The sequence below is a fragment of the Diceros bicornis genome, chromosome 38 (genome assembly GCF_020826845.1).
Source record: "Diceros bicornis minor isolate mBicDic1 chromosome 38, mDicBic1.mat.cur, whole genome shotgun sequence".
NCBI lineage: Eukaryota > Metazoa > Chordata > Mammalia > Perissodactyla > Rhinocerotidae > Diceros > Diceros bicornis.
Window position 1 is genome coordinate 17,885,081 of NC_080777.1, and position 20,926 is coordinate 17,906,006.

Consider the following 20,926-nt stretch of genomic DNA (forward strand, 5'->3'; position numbering starts at 1 on the left):
AAAAAAATCCATTTTCCCAAAATAAACTGATGTTAGTGTGCTTGTAAAAATCAGAACTTTGAACACCATTTGAGCAATTAAATGAAATGACTTATTAATTCAGAAGAAAAACTTGCATAAATGTGAACTGGTGTGTAGAGAATAATTAAATTGTAATTCCAAAAGGTTAATGTAGCAATTTGCTTTTCCTGATTTTTTAATTTAGAAAATAGCGCAGATTTTTGCAATATGGCAAGCCAATCTATAATTTATTTTCCAACATATACGGGAATAGTACATCTGTGTTAAAGTTTTTGTATACTACTCTACAAAAATTTATTTGATATCAATTATTTTTATACACTGCATTCCAGATTGTATTAGCATTTAGGTTTTAATAGTTTAAAACTATTCTGAATGCAATAATAATGCAATCGATTTATATATAAGTTGAATAATGAGTGCCCTTGCAAAAGAGCAGTGAATTTATGCTCTATAATGCTGTAACAGATATTTGATTATTTCTTATCCACTACTCTTAAACTCCCACTTTATTCTGGGCACATTCAATCTCTTAGGCAAATTTTGTTGATTTCTTTGATTTGTTCTTCTTTTTCCAAATTGGAGACTAGTAGTATTAATCAGGTTCCTGGAAAAAAGAAGACGAGTTATGTTTATTTTCAATGCTAAAATGTCTAAGAAAATTTATTATTTACCAAATCAAATAAACTATAAACTCTCACAACCAAAATGAAAACCTATAATGTGTTGCTATATTATAATTTCTTGTTCTTAGTGCCATCCGGGCAACTCAGACTCCCAGAGACCCTGTGTCCAGCAGATCAGAACCCTACCTGGTCTTTTCGCGCCATCGTCTCCCCTTCCAGCTCTGTATCAGACAGCGCCCCACTGCTATTCATAGCGTTTTCAAGGTCAGTTTTTCAGAAGTGGGTGACCAGGTCCTTCATCCTAGACTGTCTTAGTCTGGAAAGACTGCTGAAACCTGTCCACCATGGATGACCCTGCTGGTATTTGAAATCCCAGTGGCATAGCTTTCAACATCACAGCAACACACAGCCACCATAGTATGACAACCACAGATGGGTGGTGTGTTTCCCTGAACGGAAACGAACCTGGGCCATGGCGGTGAGAGCACCGAATGTTAACCACTAGACCACCATATTATAATTACAGTACATATTTCAATTCGCCTCTGCTATTGTTCTTACTCTATAGTTGGGATGGGGAGATACCTTTTAGTTTATTTTATACAGCATGCTTCTAAAAGGTAGGCATGTGTAGCGTGTAAATTTTTATACTGTTGTATGTTGTATACTTACAACGTGATTTGGAAATTAACTTGCATTTGAAGACCTCTTGCTAAAAAATAGAGAGTATTGAGAACCAATTTTATTACTTTTGTAAGGAATGCATTTTTTAAATGTTATTCTTAAAGTATGCATCTGATAAAATGCATTAGATAAAGTATTCTTTTTGAGAATTCCAGGGGTATATAATTGAAGAGCCTTTTAAGTCACTGATGTTAAGTATATTGACCAATCTATCTAGTAATTTAATAGCTTAAATTTTTAATATAGTGTCTAATGATGGTTGCAGTTGGAGGAATTTACAAGTGGATCCACAAATAAGATATGAAATTTCTTCACAGTGTGCCAATAGTTGCTTTATTATATTATTTATTTTTGGTACATTAAGCTTTATAAATGCTGCATATTTTACCTAAAAGTTTGTAGGAAGACAAAAGGTAAAAACTATGAATTTCTGATAGGAGTCTCATAGTTACTGGATGATAATGGGACCTACGGAGTAACATTAGGAAGAAATGTGAGAGTTAAGAATTTCTTCCCATCTCCATGTTTTCAGCCCACACTTCCTTACCTAATATGGAAAAGCAAACATTAAAATATTTGCAATGAGGCAGAATTTAAGGATAAAAATGGCATAAGAAAATACACTTAAAGGCAAAAACAAACTATCAGAAAATAAATTAGACACCAAATACACAGAATTTAACATTGACGAAGATGCTCAGTTAGGATTAATCTGAATTGACATTTTGCTATTTACCCCTTCTTTATTTTTACTCTAAACATAAAGAATATCTCTTGGAGATATTGTTGTTACTTGTTTTTCTTGGCGGATGGTATTAAACAACTATTATATCATTTATGTTCCATATACACATATTTTATGTGTATATATATATGTACATATATAATTTTACCTACATTTATATGTACATATATAATTTTACCCTTTTTTTCTGCACGAATATATTTTAGGAAATTTTAATTATTCCTTTGATTTGTTTACTTGATTTATGAATTTTCAGTTATCCACGCAGATATGAACTGTACATTACTCAAATGCTCCTTAAAAGGTAACAAAAATGAAATGAAGTCTACTTATTTGATTTTAAAGCAGTTTTTCTAAAGTACAATGGTAAGCAATATTAAATATGTTAAAGAAATTATGAAAACCTGAAGAACATCACATAAGCTTTTATTTTGCAATAAAATGGGAATATAGTATACAGTCTTCCCCAGGTATCCATGGGGGATTGGTTCCAGGATCCTGGTGGATGCTCAAGTCCCTCGTATAAAATTGCATAGTATTTGCATATAATCTATGCACACTCTGCCATATACTTTAAATCATCTCCAGATTACTTATAATACCTAATGCAACTTAAATGTTATGTAAATAGTTGTTATGCTGCATTGTTTAAGGAATGATGACAAGGAAAACAGGTCTGTACAAGTTCAATACAGATGTAACCATTGCAGCCTTTAGATTCAAGGTTGGTTGAATCCAAGGATAGGGAGGGCCCACTGTATATGTTTAAGATAGAATTATAGAATTTAGCTTGTTTCATAATTTACTTTTGCAGTAGAAAATAAAATGATATTTAAATAGACACAGAGAATGCCTTGCTAATGAAGAATGGTTCTGTGGTCTTTTCAAGTTTATGATTTCTATTTCTTTCATCGATTAACGTTTCAGTGTAGACATTTGCTTACAAATTGGCTTCTCTCGTGTCATCAATGAAACACAATTTCTCTAATTATGGTGAGATTTTTACATGGATTTGGGCTTTAGACGTGGAATAGAACTGAGAGATAGAGGATAAGAAACAACTGAAGTGTGAATATTTTAGTTAAGTGGTTAATGAGGTCTATAAATCTATTAAAAATTCTGTAGACTAAAGAAGTTCAAAATCCTTACGCTAACACACATTTATATTGTAATTTATAGTAAATATTGAACTTTTCTGATAAATTTTGAGCAAACTGATGACAGGCATTGTGCACGTTGTTTTTTATATAAATGGTGCTTAGTGTATTTAGACTTATCCCTCTTCCTTTGAGAAATATTTTTTAATAAATTCCATTATATACACTTTTAAACTATTTTAATATCAAAAAATCAGTTCTGTGATTGGCTTGTGGCCATTTTTTTTTGGCATATGATGGAGTCTTTTTTATATTATTTCTGTAATTGAGTGTCATGCAAAAACATAGGTGCAAGGATACACACACATACACACACACTTCCTTGTATTGTAAATATTTAAAATTTTCTGTATATTGTGATGTTTTGACATCTGAAAAATCCTTTCTGAACCTAGCCCTGATAGCCTAGTGGTTAAAGTTGGGTGCTCACCACTTCAGTGGCCTGAATTTGCTTCCTGGTCGCAGAATCACACCACCTGTCTGTCGGTTGCCATGCTGTGGCAGTGGCTCACACAGAAGAACTAGCAGGACTTACAACTAGGATATACAACCATGCACTGGGGCTTTGGAGAGAAGAAAACTGAAAAAAAAAACAAGAGGAGGATTGGCAACAGATGTTAGCTCGGGGCAAATCTTTCAAAACAGAAAAGGGGGAGAGAAAGGAAATCTCTTCCCTTATTTAAAAAAAAAAAAAAAAAACCTTTCTGGTGGAGGAGACACTGCCCCTCCCTGAGCTGGCCAAGACATAGAAAAGTGCCCAACCAAGAGCACGCCATTGACATGCAAACTAACCAATCCAGAGCTGTACCTCCCCTACCTGGCCCTTGTACCCCAGGAGACAATATTCCTTTGCCTTAATCATTCCAAGGCTGGGTGCCAGATAACTAGGGACCACTCCTATAGCCCAAAGCCCTCCAAAATTATTCAAATTAGTCAATCCTAAACTCTATACCCTGCCCTGCCTTTCCATTCCTGTGGAAGCCCACACTCTCCCCTAGATCCTGCCTTCTGTCTTCTGACCAGCCTGGTGGCTTCCTTATATGGCCCTGCATGGTAAACCATGCCTCCTTGTTTCTAGGACCTGTGATTATAATAAACTGATTTTTCCTGAGCCTCTCTTCTGTCTCTTCTTATGGCTACACCTAACTGACTATTTCATAAAAGAATACAAAACACTTACACACTCTTTTTCTTTTTTCTTTTTTTCTGATGTAAGTTAGATGGATAGGCAGAGAAATCATTTATCTCATAAAAGAAAAACCTCCACTTGGGAAACCTTCCATCCCAAAACACAGTTATTATAGTAATTATCATCTGATTTTTCTAGAACCTGATTGGGAGCATAATGTTATGACACTGGCAAACCATTAGTGCTGTATTTCTAGCATCAGTTGTCCATATTATTTTCTAATTTCCAAATCACAATGTCAAATAATTAGCAGGAACGACTAAAATCAACAAAGGAAGCATGATTCTGAATAGCTCTCTGCTATAGAACTCTGGAAAAGCATTAATTTTTGCATTCATGATTTAATCATCTGGATAACTATTAGAAGAAACAAATCAAAGCCTAGCCACATGATGGAGCTCATGTAGAAATGATAAAGTTGCTATCAACTGGCAACATGAAGAAATTAGGCAAAATAATTATGTTTCTATTACATTTTACTGGTTCCCTCATTCATTCTGGTACGGATAGAGGCCAGATAATAAAATGCTCCTGTACTTTAATTTATTGAAAAGTTATCTTCTATGGTACATCCTGAAGCTTATGGGCCATGACTTGACGTTATAGGCATGGCTTAATTAATAAATGCACATGAATATGTAGGCTCGTAAAAACGTAAATTTGTTTAGAGCAGTGTTTCTCAAGCATTAGTCTTCCTAAGATCCATCCAAAGAACTTAGTTAAAATACAGATTTCTAGTTCTCACTCCTAGAGACAGATTCAGTAGGTTTTGTGTAGATCCAAAGCAGTTGTTTTTCTAACAAGCTCCCAGATGATACTGATGATTCTAAACAATACTGGAGTGGTTAAAATTCATTGCTTATAACTAGTTTTAGTGCCATATTGCAGTATAGATTGTAAATCATAAGAGAGAAGTTATGGTGTATTCAATTATTCTATTTGCCAATTCACGCAGATCCAGTTTCGAAAGACATTTGATATAAACAAAAAACGAAACCAAAGTGTTGAAGTGCTTAAAGTGTTAGACTTCCACCCATTTAAATATTTAATATATATTATTGATCACTTGCTAAGGGTTTGCACCTGTCAATGTGTAGTGTGTGAGATCTACTAGCTTACACTCATATGCTCAACTCAATACCTGCACGAGCTTACATTTTTGAATGGCAGATGTAAATTAAATGAAGAAACATACAAATCAACATATACTTACGAATTCTGATAAGTACTGTGAAAAAAAAAGGGTACTATGAGAGACTGTCAGGTGGGGACCTCTGTGAGATAAGGTAGCTCAGGAAATCTACTCAGATTAAGCTCCAAATATAAAGTCACATTTGCATGTTGAGTAGAAGTTAGCAGAAAGGAGGGGAAAAGTGGACCAGGAAGAAAGAGTATCAGGTTCAAATACCACCGTGGTATGTTCAAAGAAGATCAAAGTGCTGAAGCCACTTCAGCCGTGGGAAAGAAGCCAGCAGCAGGAATAAGTCTGGGTAGGGACAGTGGATAGGGCCTTGAGTTCTCGGTTAAGGAATGTAGGTTTTAGTTTAATCGCAGTAGAAAGTCAGGGAAGGCTTTTTCATAAGTGTTAAAGATTTTATATGTTTAAAGATCACTTTTGCTGCTCTATTTAAAATGGATAGAAGAAACTAAGTGGAAGGGAGAGACCATTAAGAAGTCTGTTAGAGGGCCGGCCCCGTGGCTTAGCGGTTAAGTGCGTGCGCTCCGCTACTGGTGGCCCGGGTTCGGATCCCAGGCGCGCAATGACGCACTGCTTCTCCGGCCATGCTGAGGCCGCATCCCACATACAGCAACTAGAAGGATGTGCAACTATGACATGCAACTATCTACTGAGGCTTTGGGGAAAAAAAAGTAGGAGGATTGGCAATAGATGTTAGCTCAGAGCCAGTCTTCCTCAGCAAAAAGAGGAGGATTAGCATCAATGTTAGCTCAGGGCTGATCTTCCCCACAAAAAAAAAAAAAAAGAAGTCTGTTAGAATTATCCATTTAACAGAAAATGGTAGTGTAAACCATTATGTCAGTTTTGGTCTTGCTTCTTTTAGTTAACTCTAAAATTAACCTATCTATCTGGAAATATTCTATGCCTGCTATTTGACATATTACAATTTCCAGTAGTTATTGGATATCTTTATATTTCACTGGTGGTTATCGGCGAAAAGTACATATTTTCAGAAGCTCCTGTGACTCTTCTGCTTTTCTTCCTTAAAGATCCTTAAGATGTCAGCTCCTGGCTGGTTCCTGACCCCTCCAGCAGGCCATGGAGTAGTGAGTTGGGGTTAAGACCTCAGGCTTTGAGATGATACTGCCAAAGTTCACAAGAGGGTTCAAATCAAGATTCTTCTACTAACAAGTCGTTTGGCGTTAGTCCCTACTTGACTCTCTATCTTGATGTAATCATCTGCAAAGCGGGAATTAAGCAAAGTACTAAGCACACTGTAACACAGAAAACCCTCCATAAGTCTTAATTATTATCATTATCTTTTTCTTATGTAAAACCAAAATAGAAACACTTTTATAGAATTTTATGCTTTATAGTTATAAAACTTTCCTGTAAATATTCTATCTGATTACTAATACATGTGATGATTTCCACTTAGGGAAATATTTGTTGCAAACATTAATTACATATTAAGGTTAAAAACTTGATGTATCTCATTTAATCTCAATTAAATTCAGTGCAGGTGAGCCATTGATGTATTCAAAGAGAAACAGGATGGAAAAAGTACTAATATTTGAAGATTGTAGATTTTGTTAAATTATTTATATAGACAATGGGAAATTGTAACAAGCAGGTTTCTGTAGAAACAACTGCACATTATATTAAACATAGGCAAAACCTTTTAACAGAAGATGATCAAACCAAAGGTAAACCTGGTGTACAATTCATCTGAGGGGAAATTGATCAGAATATGGAGGAAAATAACACCAATGATACAGAACAAACCACAACACCGGGGAGAATAAAGTAAAATTATTTAATCATCTTTGAAGCTCAGACATTTAAGTTTTTCAAGTACATCATTTAGTATTATTCACGTGAGCTCTGAAATGTCACTCTATGAACTACCTCAAGGGCTGGTCTCACTATTATTTTATAACGGAGATGACAAAACTAGAGGTACTTACTATGTCTTACCCAAATATTATATGCTAATGTAACATTCTAAGTCTTCTAAAAGCAAAAATTTTGATGAACAAATTCACAAAGGAAATTTCATTCATTTCTAACGATTTACAAAGGAATTTCATCCCATTTCTGATACATCTCTGCCAGTCTATGATAATATTAAAAACATGAATGTCCATCCCTGTAACAGGTTGGCAAAAGCAATATCAACCAGGAAAACATTGATTACTTTCCTTATGAATATTGCTTATAACTAATAAAATTGTCTTGTCTTGTTTTAACCAATTACATTATATGAACTAAGATATGGTTTAATAGAATGAAATGATGTTTGAATTGCAATTATTTAATTTCATGAGTGTATACATACTATGCATACTACTTTTAATGTGCAAATAAACAAAGATTTATATCATGGAATCATGGATCAATTCCATTCATTTATTCATTCAGAAAAATATTCATTGAGCACCTACCATGCAACAAACATTTTTCTCTGTGCTTGGATTTGAGCAGTAAAATTAACATACCAGACCTCATGCCATTTACTTTCTCTAGGGGAAGATGTATGATATATTGTTAAATTGCAAATGTTGTAGATAAATTATATACATACTAAATATTTCAGGTAGTGAAAAATAGTATAAAGGAAAAAAAAAAAGTAAGGGAATCGAAGTCGCCCAAGTGTCTCCTATTCTAGAAGAAGTAGTCACAGAAGGCCTGTGAGGAGAGTCTGAAATTTATTTGCATTTTACTTTTAAACCAAACTGTAAAACTTAAAAACTGAAGACTTTTTTTGGTGGAATTTATATCTAAGTTAGGTTAACCTTCGTTTCTCAAACTTGTTGCCTATATGTAGGTCGAGGAAATTTAGGAAGCTAAGTGTTATAGAAGTGCATTGGTTACCTCCAACCCTTGACAGAACATATTTGTGCAATTACATAGCACAAACTTTAAATCTGAGCTGCTTTGGACAACCGGCGATATGATTTTAAATTTGAAATGAGATGCATACATTTTGGATAGCCTTCTCCTTGTTTTTTCATCTCCTAAAAGTGGTTTTTATTTCCTCATATCTGTATTTGTTTAATGACTGCTGAATGACACGTCTTATCTTATTTGAAATCGCCACATAGAACTGCTATCAAATGTCTCAAATTAAATCAACACTGATTAAAAAGAAACATGAAGAGTTTGAATGAAGCATAGGAACCAGGAAGACATCTAGCAAAAGAGCGTTCCAGGCAGAGGGGACAGCCAGGTTAGAAGCTTTAGGTGGGAACCCCCTTTGGATGTTCTGGCAATAGTAGGATAGTCATTATAGCTGGATCAGGGTGAGTATGGGGAAGGCCAGGAGCAAATAAGGTTGGGAGGCAAATCGTGGTCCGATCATTTACGAAGGACTACAAGGCCTGTTGCAAAATTCCAGTTTTATTGTGCATCAAGAGAAGAGAAGCCATTGGAGGTTTTCGAGCAGAGGAATGACCGAATCTAAAACAAGTGTTAAAAGGACATTGATTGTGCTGTGTAGAGAACTGACTTAGGGGCACAAAAGTGGAAGCAAGGAGACCAGTGAGTGAGCTGTTGTGGTCTTCCAGGTGAGAGATAGTGGTTTGAACAAGGGTTCCAGTGGTGAGACTGTAAGAACCGTTCAGATCCTAGGATGTGGGGCATATTTTGAAGAGATTTTCTGGATTTGCAATGCTCAGAAAAGGTAAGCAGTCCATGCTACCCCATTAATTGTCAGATAAAATCCTTATGTCTTTATGATTCCTCATGATCTGGGCTCTGTCTCCAGGTCCAGTAGCCTAGTTTGCCTTTACATTCTCATACTTTATTTTCTCCTGATCATTTTTCCCCCTACTTCCTTATTTGTCTATTTTTAATGCTCGTGGCATCCATTCTTTCATGCCTCCTACACAAGTTCAAAGTCTCCATTCAGGACTCTCTTCTTCTGCGAAACTTTCCCCAAACTCCTAGGGCAAGATGAGGACCTCCTCCTGGGCTGTATCAACCCTTGAAACTTTCTCTCTGTCTCCTCTGTCTCTTTGTCTCTCTGTCGGTCTGTCTCTCTCTGTCTCAGTCTCTGTCTCTCTCTGACATATACACAGACACACACACACGCGTGCTCACGCTCCAAATACACACACACATGCATTCACACAAGCCTACATCTTACTGTTTTGCAACATTTGCACCCTTTTTTTCTTCTCACTAGAATGTATAGACTGTCGGTTCTTTCAAGTGAAAGACATGATTATTTTATTTGTATCATTAACTTCTAATTCAGGGCCAGACACATTTTAGGTGCTCAATAAACTAATATATCTGGACTTTTTCCTTAATTTTACACTGGTTTTAGAAAAAGACATTTTGCGATGCCTAATAGAAAGTGTATAGTATATATTAATTTAGATAACATACATATTTCTGAAATATTGAATGCTTGATGGGTCACATGGGACAACTTCATTAATGCGTAGTACGTAGAGAGAAAAACTCTCTGAGAATTGTCTAGGAAAAAGGCTGATTTTTGCACTCTCCAGAGTACAGGTGTGTTTAGAATATAGGAAGGTTCTTTCTGCAGAGGGAAATAAATTTTTCTGTCAACAAACATACAGATCATGCATTTTATAAAACTGCTTTTATTTTGTTGAAAGAATTTTTGAGAATTATAAATTAGATTCACTGAATGACAAAATGTAAAGCTCTTTACACTTGCTATTTTTATTTAATAATTTATAGCACTACAGTTTCAGCACCTTATTAAAATAAAAGGAAAATCCCATCAAGTAATGATGCAGAGATCTTTATTTCTGAGGTATATTTACAGACACTTTTCATATACACTTAGTAACCTCTATAGTAATGTGAAGCTACTAATGTTGCTTTTTTCCAAAAAACACACAATATAGTATTACACCAATACAGTTCTGGAAAAATGCATTCGTTTCTACCCAGAAGTGTGAGATAAAGATGTACAAAGTTTTCTATAAGTTCAACAACTCTCTTTAGGATTTCTCCCTCAAGAATTTGGAGGCTTTCAGAGAATACATTGTACTAAAAGGAGAGGATAGTTTAATACATAGCAGTGAAAAAAACACAAAGTTCTCATTAAGTGCTGTGGAAACTGTGAAGGTGATTTGGGGATATTCTGCTATTGAGTTAAAATAAAACTCTTTCAAGATAATTCTTTCCTGTACAGAATATGTACTCCACAGAAATGTGGGATCTAGTAAATATACAACACATACATTTCCTTCAAAAATAGCCATCTGTTGAAATATAATCTGCAGAACATACTCTATAGAAAATCATTGCAACTTGAAATTCAAGTTCATAAGGGGGTGAAAGATAGTCGAAAAGAAAGATAATCTTCTATGACACACAAATATTTAAAAAACACAGGTCAAAGATTTTATTTAACTCAATTGATGAGGGATTCAGTAAGATACTGCAAAAGAGAACTCAAAATGCCACCCTTTTATACTCAGGTAAAGAATGCTTCTGAAACAAAGTTACAAATAAATGCAGAACTATCAAAAGTGATTAATCACCACAGAGCAACAACCACTTGCATTCCACTAGACAAAATTTGAATTTCTATGGGCAGTAATTATTTGTTATAGTATGAGATTTCGTTTTGTTTCATGTTTTTACAACTTAGTTATAGAATAGCTCAAAGATAATGAAAATAGAAAACAAAAACATAGAATCGGATAACCCTGAAGGATGTGCTCTAAACAACACATAGTTTTCTTTGAAGACACCTAATGTATTTTGGTTTTATTAGTTCTTTCACAGTGGACTTGTCCTCATGAATTAGGTACAGCATTTTGGTGTACAAGCTCAGAGCACGCAGAGTAAATGAAAACTATCTCCAATATACTGTCTGAATTTAAATGATCATGCCATATTATTTTAGATGATGGCCTTTTTTCCTTAGTGGTTAATCATCTTAAATTCAGAAATTATTTTCATTTTTATAGATTCTCAATTCTACTCCTTCTAGAATTTATGCTAGTAAAGTACAAGAAATAAGGCATGTTAACATATGAACTTTAGCTCAGATTGTTTCTAGGTTTAATCATGAGATTCATATTTAAGCAAGAGAGGAGACACCGTCATGTGCTTTAGAAAGATAGGCATTTTAATTATTGAAAACCACGGTGGTAAAGATTCTTCTACCTCCAAGAGAAAAAGAAGAAACAAATGAGAGACTGAAAGGAGGCTATTATGTAACTGTGGGAATTAACTTGGAGGAAAGGAAATGGTGGGAGGGGTTCTATGTTCATGCCTCTCTACCTATTATCTGCACTTTGATGTCTAGGACTTCTTATTAATTCCCCCTCCAAAATGAAACCTCAATAAGCATTTCTAGAATAGACTTGAATGCGTCTTTGTCATCAGTGTACCACTGAAACACTATTGATGTAGTTGCCTCTGGGTGATATTATGCTTTAAAATGTTTAAAGTATTATAGTAACTGCATGTACCTTTTGCACACAACCTAGCACACTATTTGGTGTTAAATATTTTCACAAAATACATGTTCCAGGAATATATTACAATTTTATGGATTGATAAAAAGGGTGTTTTTTGTTTGTTTGTTTTAGACCATGGTTATTAAAGTATTACTAGGACATTAATTACAGCTTTATTTGAAGATTCTCCAGTGCAATCTCTTTTAGTTTAGTAGGATAAAATCTCTAAATCAGGTTGCAGAATCTGGTACAATATTAAAATGATGTGCTTTTTTTTTTTTTTTGGTGAGGAAGATTGGCCCTGAGCTAACATCTGTTGCCAATCTTCCTCTTTTTTGCTGAGGAACATCTGCTCTGGGCTAACATCTGTGCACATCTTCCTCTATTTTGTATGTGGGATGCTGCCACAGCATGGCTTGCTGAGCAGTGTGTCGGTCTGCACCCAAGATTCGAACCTGCGAACCCTGGGCCACCAAAACGAAAGGCGTGAACTTAAACACTATGCCACCAGGCCAGCCCCAAAGTGATGTGGATTTTAAGATTTGACCTGCACTTGGATTTTGATTCATAGTATTCAACTTGGACTCTTAAATTGTCATTATTTCTGTAACTTAGTATAACAATATATGCATGGAATTCTAGAGAAAATAAGATTGACTGGCTTTTTTTTTCCGATTTAAAAAAAAATTAGTAAATACGTCCCTGTCAAGAATTCCATAATGAAGAAATAAACCATTTTAATGGAATAAATAAAAATAAAACTTCTTCTCTGCTTTGAATATATTATTCTATAAATAAATATATATGATTTCTCCTGTCTTAAGACAGGAAGGAAACATTTCTTGTGCATTCATACATATTTGTGAGAATTCAGAGATAGTTAATCTATTTTACATTATGAAAAATACTCGTTTATAAGATAGCAAAATATTTGAATGTCATTTCCTCTAAACTCTGTTATTTCTGGCTTTTGATAAATAATAGTTCACTGAGCACATACACTTACATCTCTACTTTTCATAAAATTTATTCCAAAAACAAAATATCAGATAGCCAGATAGTAGGACATGAGTGGCACAAAGTTTTTCATAAATTGCTGGAAGATGTAAGGTAGAGGGAATGTCACTGATACTGACAGAGGCCAGTTCAGGAAATGTACAAAGAAGGATTCAGGGAGCCCTTTCCAATAGGCAACAACAGAGAACAAAAGCAAAAATAAGGCCAAAGTGAAGGTGATAGAATAAAAGAAAATTGTGTATTGGCTATCAGGATCACCACCTTTATTCACTTACTTCCTCTTTTCTGTTTGAAGATTAGTAAATGAGTAAATTTTTCACTTAGTATTTGAGCAAATGAGTAAATTTGTCAATCTGTGAATTTGGAAGTTTGTCAATTATAAAGGTGTAAATTGATAAATTGGCAATTTCGTAAATATAAGCTGCAAATTTGTAAATTAGTAACTATAAATTAGTAAATTAATAAATTTGTAAATTCATCTCTGTTTGAAGATTAGGACATTTGACACCATAAAAAACCAATGAGAGAAATAAAATTCAAGATTCTGTCTCTCTGGGAGTAGAAAATGAAATTGTGGTTCAAATTTGGGAGACTCCCATCTAACTTCCTGTACCATATCCCTGCATCCTAAAAGAAGGCAACCTCACAAACCCAGTGTTGAGAGTTCCTCACTTAGGTGAGAAGCCAACATGGTGATACACCGTGTCCTTAAATCAGAGGTGTGAACTACAACCACAAATTACTAGATAGAAAAATAACATCAGTGGACACATAGATAATTCAGAGAGAACTTTAAAAATCCAATAAATAAAAAATCATAATCACATTTAAAGAGCTACAATAAAAGTGCTAGAAAGAATAATTTAAAAAATCTATGAAGTTTAAAACAAATAAGTAAAGACACTAAAACCCACAAGATTTCTAAAGTGTGCAGAGAACAATGGAGGAAAGAAATAATTAAAGATATAAAAGAAGAAAAAAACTCTAAAGCTGAGAAAGGACACAAACTTTCATAAGCAAACTTGCAAGTGCCTTCTAAAAGTACTAACCAAGAGGAAGAAAAATGACCCACTCCTAAACACATTCTTCTGAAAGTTTTCGTTATGAAAATTTAAATAAAATCATGACTAACATCATACATAATAGGGAGTAACTAGATATTTTCTCCCTAATATCAGGAACAAGGCAAGAATATCCCTTCTCACTACTCCTGAGCTTACAGTGGTTACTTTGGCTTCTGCCATCATATCAGCATTCCATACTATTGAAAGGAAGAAAGAATGGGAAATACACTTTCAAGTTTTTTAAGGGCATGACTGGGAGTGTCATGCATCATTTCTGCTCTCATTCTGAGAGCACCTAGTCACATGGAACGGGGAAGCTGGGAAATGCAATCTTTACCAGGGTGGCCATGTGTCTAGGTAGACTCTATAGTGTGAAGAAGGCCAAAAACAATATGAACAGTCAGCTAAAAATCACCGTCATGCATGGAAATTGACACCCTTTTCTCTATAGTGGGAAAATCGTAGGTTTAATTAATCAAACATTTTGCCTCCAAAATTGTGATCCCAAACGTTCTGCTACATGGTTCTTAGGACAAGAAAAGTACTCACCCACACTCCAGGGACTGTCTTCTCCAGGAGCTTCCAAGTGAGCTTTCAGATGGCATGATTTTCTACTGGATGCAGTGGGCAAATATTTCACCTTTGGATGTGATATCATTCATCTTCTTGGGCCAAAATATACAAAACAAAACAAATAGAAATGTGCCGCTATCAGATCTTGGTTTCTTTCCCTCCTCAGAAGGCCAAATGTAATATAAAATTAATGCTTTTTATAACAGGAAAAATATCAGCAGTTACCACTGCCCTCCCCATAGGTAGTACACAATCTGATACTATATTACAGTTTTAACAGTGTGTCCAAGTCTTACTGATAAACAGAAACTGTCTATCTTAAACAAAAACAAAGTTAATGACAAAAACAGAATAATGACAAAGATATTGGAGGTTTATAGGACGGAGGGCTGGGCTAGGAAATGGACAAATGCTGAGGCTGCTCTGAAGGTTCTAGAGCCCAGAACAGAGCTAACATCATCACAAAAGAGTCGGATTTGTGGCCAGACATCTGAATTCCTGTCATTACCATAGTCTTTGTGTCACTGGTTCAATAGTAAAACATTAACTCCAGCCAGGCATCCTTCACAGGAAACAGAGAGGAAGTATTTGGCCCACTTATTTTGCCCTTTTGTAAAGATTTAGGAATTCCCCTCAAAGAGAGACATTATGATAATAATACAAGGGTATTTAAATGGGGCTGGCCCAGTGACACAGCGGTTAAGTTCCCACTCTCCACTACGGTGGCCTGGGGTTCGCAGCAAAAAGAGGAGGATTGACATGGATGTTAGCTCAGGGCTGATCTTCCTCACACACACACACACACACACACACACACAAAAACTCCCAAATTTCAGAGACCTAACCTATTAGATGCTTATTTTTTTAGTTAACAGTCCATTGTGGTGGGTGGCCTTCCACACAATGATCCTAGCATCCTAGCTCCTTGATTCTGTGGCTCTGCCATGCCCTACGTGTCAGCATTCTCTGCTGGATCTCCAATATCCTGTGGGGAGACAGGGGGAAGGACTGTGGAGGATCACGTGGAAGGTTTTCACCGGCCAAGGTTGGAAGTGTCACTTTGTCCATCCTCATTCTGTTAACTAAAACTCAGCTACATAACCATACCTAACTGCAAGGGAGGCAGGGCAGTGTAGTCTAATTGTGCAATAACCTTCCATGAAGGAAGAGAAAAAGAGTTTGGTAAATAACTAGCCAATCTCTGCTACAGTCGTCTAGACAGACCAGCACTTTGGAGACATTCTGTTAACGCTCCTTGAAAGTTTAATCAAAACCTGTTATGCTATCTCAACAACAAGCACCTCCAGATAATTAATTTTTAAAACTACCCTTTTAAACACTGCTGTGAATTATCAAGAGCTCCTATGTGCAAGCGGATAAAGTGCCTCATGATAAATATATACTATCTTCTCTTTGAACCTTTATCCATAAGGGTCTTGTGATACCAAATCCTCAAATCCAACTTTGAAATTCCTGTCTCTCTCGACAGCAATTTAGGGCAACACAGAGCACCGTTTTAATGCATTTTCCCAAAATGTGGTACTTTGCCTATATCTAAATAGGGTCTGATTTATTCTACTCCATGGCTACAGAGAAAGTATGTGGCTTAAAGGGCACAGAGCTATCTGTGTTAATGGGTAATTCTTTAATAACAATCACTTAAATTATTTCTTTAAGACACTATGCCCTCCAGGGCTGTTCTCAATATTATCCCAGATGATATTCTGTGTGCTTCCAGATATTCTCATCCTACATTGCATTCAGGGACGAGAGATTCAAATTCCTCAGCCTTTCCTTCCACTTCTCTGTCCCGAGGGGGTACTCCAATTAAATATGTTGTGATTTAATTTGGAGAAGCCTGCTGGGATAATGTTAACTTTAGAAGTGGGCTGTGTTCACGCATGCACGTGTGTGTGTGTGGTGTGTGCTTGGGATGGGTAGACAGTGAGTTTTTAGTTTTATTTCTTAAAACATAAGTAGGAATAATGCCCAAATATCATCTTCAGTGTAGTGCTTACTCTACTAAGTAAAATATTTGAGTATATTACGGTTAGTCACTATCAATCCATTGATTCTAGTATATCTTCTTCTTCCTGCAATAATGTCTCCATTGTATCTTGCACATAAACAGTGACAATTTCTTTAGAAGACTCCAGCCTCTTAGTCATTTAGCCAATACATAGATGAGTCCATAAAACACTAAAAAAATTATGATGGTTTGTAATGATTTTTCTTATTTTATAGCACCATTTAACACCGAGACTATACTTTTTTCTTTCGTTTCATCCTACATGTCACTAATCTCCTGAGAGTGAGAATTTCAGCCTTAAGCTGACATGAACCTAGAAATGTGAGAGCCAGAATCATCATAGAACTTTAACCCAGCATCTTTACCAGTCTTCCTCAGGGGGCACTCAACCTTTGGGAGGTTTCTCTTCTTGACTAGTCTTGATGCATGTTCTCACTTTCCCTAAAATAATAATAAATTAAGGGTGAGCTATATTGTCCCCATTCAGAATTTTTTTTAATAGCTTAACATTTTAAGTCCAAACGCCTTTTTTTCCTGAGTTTCTTGAGACAGGCAAACAGGGCTTTCATGTGCTGTGATGAATCACTGTGGGCTCTAGCTTGTAGAGTCCTAAATTAGTGGTGTCATTTTGGTTACATTAATTATTCATTATTTCTCTTCTAATGGCCTTGGACAGATTTCCTTTCTATATTTTCTCCTTCATATGTAACAGTTTCAGTAACTTAAAGAAATAAGATGAAGTTATTTGTTCTCATAGTCAGCATTTTTGCTAAATTATTCTACCTTGAGTAGATCCAGTATTTAAACTCATTTCTTTTTTTTTTTTATAATTTTATTTATTTATTTTTCCCACAAAGCCCCAGTAGATAGTTGTATGTCATAACTGCACATCCTTGTAGTTGCTGTATGTGAGACACGGCCTCAGCATGGCCGGAGAAGCTGTGCGTCAGTGCGCGCCCGGGATCCGAACCCGGGCCCCCAACAGCAGAGCGCGCACACTTAACCGCTAAGCCACGGGGCCGGCCCTAGATCCAGTATTTAAACATCTTCTAATTTCGCTCATTTTTCTGTTACTCCTAACAAAGCCACTAATATTAAAACAGAAGAGAAAAACTTTTCCTCTCTTTAACACATGACTGTAACTTGAGGAGATCATTTCTTTTGGTTACAATAGTCACAAATGTGAGCAAAAGAATATTCAAGAGTATAATTTCCATTAACAAAGCAGTATTTGTTTTAATTTAGCAAACATGTATTGAGCCCCAACTCTGGAATACACAGAGTTCTTAGTGCTGGAATATATTAGTGAACAAAATAGGTAAAAATCCCTGTCTTTATAGAGACTTCATTCTAACAGAGTGAGGCAAACAGTAAACATGATAGATACGTAAATTTTATTGCATGTAATTTGAACAAACTCCATTTCACTCCTTCAGATTCCATTGACTATTTTTTCCCTTCCTAAAGCACTTTTCTTTCCAGATCTCCTGCTGCCTGGGGCCAACCACTCCTTCGCCCTGGAATTTCTGGACTCTCCCTTATAAGGCCTACCATGGCTGAAGCTGCTTGTCCAGTGTTTCCAGCTCCTCTCACCAGGTAAGGACTTTAATAAAAATTTATGGCATCCCATGTGACCACCAAAAGGAGAACTAATTCAGCATTAGTACTAGTTCATTCATTTATTCAGCAAATGGTTTTTTGAAAACTTATGTCTGACCAGACACTATACTTGTTCCATAGGATACATCAGTGAATCAAGATCTCTGCCCTTGTGGAGCTGATAACCTAGGAAGAATCAGAGAACTAACAATAAAGTATTTTAGAAGGTGGTAAGTACAACAGAAAGAAAATAATAATAATAAATAAATAAAACAGGATAATGGGGATCAGGAGAGCTGGTTAAAATGGGAGTAGAGTGGTTACAATTTTAAAGAAGGGAGTCAGGATAGGCTTCAATGAGGAGGGAGAAATTGAGAAAAGACTTGGAGGAGGGTTGGAGCAGAATCAGCGAGGGAAGAGCAGATAGAATGAAGGCAAAGAAGTCATTAGGACAAGATCTTGTAGGATACTGGAAGAATCTTGGCTTTAGTCTAAGTAAAATGGGGAGTTTTATAAAATTTTGAGCAGAAGAGCGATATGGTATGAAAAAATGTGTGTGTGTGTGTGTGCGTGTACACATACATACAATTGGTACATAAGTCTGCCGGGTAAGTAACTCACAACACTGTGAGTGAGAACCTCAGCCCTTCTCCTTTCATCTATTTCACTTGGATTCCAAACATCGTTGGAGGCATGGCGGGCAAGCAATTTACTCCATTCTCTGTCCTGGCTACTCTTTTTGGTAGTTGTTGTGTCTGATTTCTACTGTTCACAACCTCACATCAACGCTATCTATATCAGGCAACTGGGCTGTTCTACTCTTATTAGTTCAGAAGCAAGGACACGTGTTGATGGCTGACATTATCGAAACATCTACCTATGCAGTGCTGCCATTTTAATAACAAAAATAAATAGTCTGCATGGCAGATATTACACATGAGTTGCCCATGTAGTGGTGCCGAATTACCATTGACTTCAAAATTTACAATCTCTCTGGCCAGTTCCAGACATAGTATCACCTTCTCAGCTCTGTTCTTTGGGATATGATTCCTTGTCATAGTTGTGTGGATCTCTGGTGGCAGAGATCTTTTAGTTTTATCAGACACACAGCTCTCGCTTTCTCAGGGTGAAAGGTGGTGCCACAGATCTACGTCTGGGGAGTTCAACTATAGTCTCATGCTATACCTAGCACCATGCACTCTGACCTTCAGGTGCTGTAACGATGCTTACCTCTCTTGACTTCTTTCCAACTTTTAGTCATCTTTTGCCTTAGTGTACTCATTTTCCTCACCTAAAAGCTGGCATCCATCAAGGTTCCCAGAACATCAGCATATAAGAAACTCAAGTATAGATGGATTTTGGGTATATTCCAATGTGTACAATAGAATGCATATAAAAATTGATGATGGATGAATATACACAAGATGTGACTATTTAACACAACAACTGGCACATCTAGATAATCCAACCATTACATTTACCATATTTAAAAAGGTACTATTCAAAATAGGAATGAATTGCCTTAATATATAATAAACTCTTATTTACCTGATGTGCTGAAGTAGATATCATGTGACTATTGCTAGGAATGCTCTGGAGGAAATTTCTGAATTTGTTTGGAATGACTGCTACCAAACAGAAGTCTCCACTAGTCTGTATATTCAAGAAAAATAATTGGTTAAAAAGCCTGTAGGTCTTAGGATCCAGGAGACCTAAATTTTGGAGGTCAGCGTACAGTAGAAGGCCAACATTACAAGGCCAACATTAGAAGGCCAACAGAACAAACACTAAGGGAGTAAGGAAGGAGTAGTTGTGACTTGTCATTTTCCCACCTGGAAACTAAGGGCGGAACATGATTATAGTGGGGCCAGAGCTCAGACAGTAAGTCAGAACCTCAAAGATCAGACATTTAAGCAGGTGTTCAGCAATAATAACAGGCAAAGAAGAATCTAGAGAGGAAGGTAATCATGATACTAGGGCCAAGGAGACAGCCGTATCAAGGCAATAGTCTGCCCCAGTAACAACTTCTCTTTTACTCTGTCTCTTGGGAAAGAAAATTTTCTCAAGGCATGACTATCTTGGAGCATACAAGGATAAAACAGGTGAATAAAACAGGTGATAAAAACAGGATAAAACAGGATAAAAACAAGTGAATGCATGAATGGGACTGGTTAGGGTACAGGGATGGTGGCACTGAAGGCAGATCCTATAGCTGATTATCAATTCTTGGCTCTTCACCTATTATTATCCCTTCCCCTTCCTCTCCATCACATGAATGCACACACATACATCCTCTACATTGTTGTTAAAGAAAACTACATAACTATTTAGTCAGAAAAGCTTTTGGGTGAGAAAGTATTTTGTGTACCTTCTCAAATTTAATATTTTGACCTTGATTTTTTTGGCAGCACTATAGAACTATATCTATACGGACACCGACTATTCAAGTATTCATACGCATATGTCAGAATCATGAAAACATGCTGCAAGTTATAAATCATCCTTAAAACATTTCGAGAAATTTCCTGAGCCTAATGCAGCACAGATTTACAAAATGCAGTTATAATCCTGAACCAGGACTGAAAGCCATTAG